General features: G+C 30.6%; 1 long non-coding RNA gene across 1 annotated transcript; it reads right to left on the reverse strand.

Annotated features, from left to right (window-relative positions):
• Positions 1-259: 259 nt before the first annotated feature.
• Positions 260-5,057, reverse strand: LOC123226543. The gene is made up of 3 exons (XR_006504344.1): positions 4,986-5,057; positions 531-634; positions 260-442 (listed from the first exon to the last, which is right to left on the reverse strand). It is a non-coding gene; the product is annotated as an uncharacterized LOC123226543 (long non-coding RNA).
• Between the last annotated feature and the right edge of the window lie 608 nt (positions 5,058-5,665).

The following is a 5,665-nucleotide window of genomic DNA, read 5'->3' on the forward strand; positions in this document are numbered from 1 at the left end:
TAGACCAAATTAAGACTTGAATGGCATATACTTACTTTCAACTACATTTTCGAATGTAACAAACACTGGTTCACCAGATTGACCATCAAAAGTCATCGGAGTATACTTTGCAACAATGTAATATCCAGAAACTCCTATTGGCAAGAGAAATTCCTAAAACATTTTACAAAAACCATTCAATATTATTAATGAAAATTACAAGTTAAAATATGCACAACAAATTTTAAATTAGAAAAAATAGTTTGCATAATACGTGCCTTTTCAGTAGTACACATGCTAATTTCTTCAAGACCATTTTGAATATCTAATTCAATAGTCGTAGTTTTATACCACTGAACTACACTAACAACTTCAACCCCTCCGTTAACGTCTGTGGTAATGGTTATTTTATTGTTTTCCTTTAGATCACCATGTATCTTAACATTTGTTGCCTTTGGAGGTTCTAGGAATTATGAATCACATAAACATTTAGAGTAAATGATGAACATAATAACTGTAATTTAGAATGTAGACATAGTAGAGAAAGATACCAAAACTTGGATTATCATGTGTCATTCTAAAAGGGGCTATAAACTTGTTGGTCTTTAACATCGATTTTTTTACAACTTTGGACATTTGCATCATTTATGTAAACCTAAAATAAGACAAAAAAAAAAAAAACATTTTAGTTAATCCCATAAGTGATAATTAATAGATATATGCATAAATAAGCATATAATAACTCACCTGTATGAAAGAGAACAAAAAAACAATTTAATTTATACTTTTAAGGCAACGAAATTTCTAACATCTTCTTTTTCTTTTCTTTTTTTAAGTCACTACTTCAACCTACATTGGCTCCACATTTTCCTTCACCCAATTGATTTCATTATTTATTGCAGTTGACATGGGAGTTGTCTCTTTATAACTAAATGATTCCTCTTGTTGATATGCCTCACTAACGTTGTCCATCTCATCACAATTGTCATCCATTTGTAAAGGCAAGTCATAAGAATCACGTGGATGTGTTTTCAAAACAACCTGTCACCCTTTATTGATATTGTCTATGGCATAAAACACTTGGGATACTTGGTATGCCAAGACAAATGGCTCATTCGTCTTTAATAGTCAATTACAATTAATACTAGTCAAACCATACTCATCAACTTTGGCTCCCATTTCATTATCATGCACATCAAACCATTTGCAACGAAACAATACCATATTTCTACCACCTAGATACTGCAACTCAATAATCTCAGTTAAGATTCCATAATAATCTATGTTTCCCATTTCAGAACCGATGTCAGTAGTCACAACCACCCTACAATTTTGTGTCCTAAATCCTTCATCATGACATTCTACATGAAACCTATAACCATTAAAGCAACAAACAGATTGAGAAGGACCACATGACAAAGAGATCAATTCCTCAACTATTTTACGATTGTCATGTTTTTGTAGCGTTATACAAATTACAAAATAAAATATTAAAATTTTAATGTATGCTTATTTAAGCATCATAAATATGTCAAAAAAAAAAACGATTCACTTACTTTAATTTTAAACCAATCAATAAACCTTCTATTCCATTCCTCATATTCCATTTGTACTGTTGCTCTAGATTCGAGTTGTAAATACTCCCTAAATCATGACACAAATAAGATGCAATGTTATTGATAATATTTTCAAAAAAGTACATACAGAAAGGAAATTACTTTAATGATGGAGTCTTACTCAAAAAAAGGTTGAACTTCATCACAATTCTTCAGAACATAAAGATGAGCTTATTTCCATTCATTTATATGAAGATCTCGAGTCATGCTAGATCCCAATGAGTGTCCATGATGTGAAAATATTAATAATTCACTTTTGCATTTTGGAATACCATCATCATGATTTCGATCAAGACGATTAAACTTTGTCTTAGTGGTAGTAAGGTATCTTGAGCAAAGTGTCATACATTCTTTTGCAATATAACCTTCGACAATTGAACCTTCAGGGCAAGCCAAGTTATGAATGAGTTGTTTTAACTGATATAACTCTCGCTCAATAGGGTACATCCATCGATATTGGACAGACCCAACAATTTTGGCTTCAAAGGCTAAATGACTAGACAAATGGATCATCACATCAAAAAATGAAGGGGGAAAGTTCATTTCTAATTTACAAAGGGTTATGGAAATTTGAGATTCAATCTGCTCTAACTCATCTATCCGTAAAGTGTTAGCAACCAAAATTTTGAAAAATAAAGACAACTCAAAAAGTGGTTCATATACTGATTTAGGAAGAATACCACGTAATGCAAGAGGAAGTAGGTGTTGTAAGAGAACATGACAATCATGGCTCTTCAAACCTAAAATCTTATCTTCTTTAATATTAACACAATGTGAAATGTTAGATGAAAACCCATCTGGAACTTTTAATTTCTTCAAAAACACACAAAACACATGTTTTTCTTCTGGAGATAATGTGTAAGATGAAACTGGCAACACAAACTTATATCTTTTTTTTACTAGGTACAACTTTGATCTGATATTCATCGCTTGCAAATCAAGACAAGTTTTAATAGTATCTTTGGTCTTCCCTTTAATGTTCATAATTGTTCCAAGGACATTATCATATATGTTTTTCTCTATATGCATCACATCCAAATTATGTCACAACATAAGACTACTCCAGTATGGAAGCTTGAAAAAAATGCTTTTCTTATTCCAATTATCCCCCCTATTATTATGTGAAACTTTTGTCTTTTTGCTAGCATCTTTAGATAAAATGACCCCTTCGAGATCTTTCACTTGATTTAGAATATCCTCACCAGAAAGAGGTTTTGATGGTAATCCATACTCTTTTGTGCCATCAAATGATTTCTTGTCACTATGCCATTTGTGATTCATTGGAAGATAGCGGCAGTGGCGCATGAAACATTGCTTTTTACTATTGTCTAACCTCATAGAAAATGTATCCTAGTTACAACAAGGACAAGCCAATTTGCCTTTAGTGCTCCAACCTGACAAGTTTCCATATGCAGGAAAATCATTAATGGTCCACAATAAAGCTACATGCATCTTGAAATTTTGGTGAACTGAGGCATCAAATGTTTCAACTCCTACTTCCTACAACTCTTGCAATTCTTCTATTAAAGGTTGTAAATAGACATCAATAGCATCTCCCGGACCCTCAGGACCAGGTATGAGCATTGATAAAATGAAATTTGAGTCTTTCATGCATATCCAAGAAGGTAAATTGTATGGAATAAGGAATACTGGCCAAATACTATATGAAATCTTGGAATGTGCAAATGGTTAGAAGTCATCGCTTGCAAGACCAAGTCTCACATTACGAGGCTCTGAAGCAAAAACATTGTGCATTTCATCAAAAGATTTCCATTGTAAAGAATCAGTTGGGTGCCTCATTACTCCATCATCAACTCTTTTTTCAGGTGTCATCTCATAAAGGATGCTATCTTACTAGACATGAATAGCCCTTGAAGTCTTGACTTTAAAGGGAAGTATCGCAATATTTTCATTGGTTTTCTTTTGCCATTCCTTCCAACTTTAATTCCTCCATTATCATTTTTCCATCTTGAAGCACCACATATACTACAAAAGTTAGACTCCTCATCTTTCTTCCAATATAACATACAATTATTAACACATGCATCAATCTTTTCGTAAGAGAGCCTAAGATCTTGAATAATCTTTTGTCTCATAATATGAATTTGGCAATGTAGAACCATCAGGGAGTAATTTGTCTTTTAACATTTGTAATAACATGGTGAATGACTCGTTACTCCAACGACCAAGGCTCTTAATATGTAAAAGTTTGATTATAATTGACAATTTTGAAATTTTAGAACCCTCATTTAATGGTTGCTCCAAATCTCTCAACAATCTATAAAATTTCTTTGCTTCATCATTAGGATCCTCTTTTTGAACATTATAGCTTGAGCCACCAAAATTCACTTCATTTTTGTTAAACGTATCAAAACTAGGAAAAAAGTCCCTCATAATCCCATGAATCTTTTCCTCTCCTTCGATTTCTACTATCTCATCTTCTTCACTATCAGATTCAGATTCACCTAACCTTTCTCCATGGTGATACCAAAATGTATAATTTTGGACTATGCCATAAATTGTTAAATGAGTTTCAATCACTTTACAACTTCTAGAGTAAGTGTTGTTACACTTTACACATGGACATCGAATTTCATGATCTCCCACCTTTTTTGAAACATAGTTTAAAAAGTTCTTAATGCCTAATTGATATGCTTCACTTAACCGACCATTAACAAGATTCATCCATTGCTTATCGGGTGCCATTACTTATAAAGAATGTCTGAAATTGTGAACATCAACACAAAATATATACACAGTAAGTTTTAATTTATAATTCAATGTACATCATCAATTACAAAATGTGGGAGTTATTTTATTAGTAAATAATCAGTTTCAATCCATTTAACAGTTAAATATGCATAAATTACAAAAAGAATATTATATTAAATAATCCTATTTATTATAATTTAAAAAAATCTGCTAAAGTCTGCTTTAACTTGTCCCTTTGTGTGTGTGTATGTATATATATATATTTATATATGTATGTATGTATATGTACATATCGTGTAATTTTAAGCTTATGCACTAAGGATATGTAAATCCAAAAATAAGATCAGAGAAACATATATGAAAAATGGTGAATAATTAAATAATTAAACAATGAAAAAACACTTACAAGGGTGAATTCATTACAGCAAGTACTAAAACCCTAAATTTAACACTAGAGAAAAAAATCACAGTACTGAATCGCAATACTAACCCCTCTAATTGACTCTACAATTTGCCGCTAAAAAGACTTCCACAATAGCACAAAAAATAGAAACAAGAACAAACTTATTTAAAAAAAAAGTCAAAAAAATAAAAATAAAAAAATTACCAAGACAAACAAAGATTAAAACAGAATAAGAAGAAATGAAAAGAGTAATTAAGTGCTTAAGAAGAACAAACCTTGAAATTTGTAAGTAAATTGATGTGAAGAGAGAGAGTTTCTTTGGTGAAGAGAGTGGAGAGATCAAGAGATTTCTTAGAAACACAGCTAGAACTTTCTTTGTTATAAAAGACAAATAAACAAAGAAGCCTTAGCCTTCTTTCTTTATTTATTTTTTTTATTAATTTGTATTTAGTTATTGTTATATTAATTTGTATTTTCCCCTCATGGACGGAAACCTAAAGGGGGAGAGAGAGAGAGGTGTAAGGCATGAAATGATAGAGTACAGGGAGAGAAAATAATCATTCTGTTTTGCAAAGGATATTCAAAATATTTTTCATAAGATTTTTTTATTAAATTAATTAATATTCATAATAAATTAAAAATATTTATATTAGTTAAAAATATATATAAATATCTAAAAATGATGTAAAGGAATATTTGGATTTAGTTCAGTTCGTATTCCTCTTTAGATTTTAATACTTATAAAATCAATAACGACGGGTTTGTAAGTTTTTTTAATGAGAAAATTAAAAATATGTCGTTAAAAGTATAAATTTATTTAGTTTTAACGAGAATATATATAATTAGTCGTTAAAGTTATAAAGGTAATAGTTATAATGAGGAGATATTTATTTTCTCGTTAATTTTCTCTCGCTAAAGGCCATTTTTTTTGTAATGGGTTGTAGAAAAATAAAAC

The sequence above is a fragment of the Mangifera indica genome, chromosome 9, assembly GCF_011075055.1.
Source record: "Mangifera indica cultivar Alphonso chromosome 9, CATAS_Mindica_2.1, whole genome shotgun sequence".
Taxonomy (NCBI): Eukaryota; Viridiplantae; Streptophyta; class Magnoliopsida; order Sapindales; family Anacardiaceae; genus Mangifera; species Mangifera indica.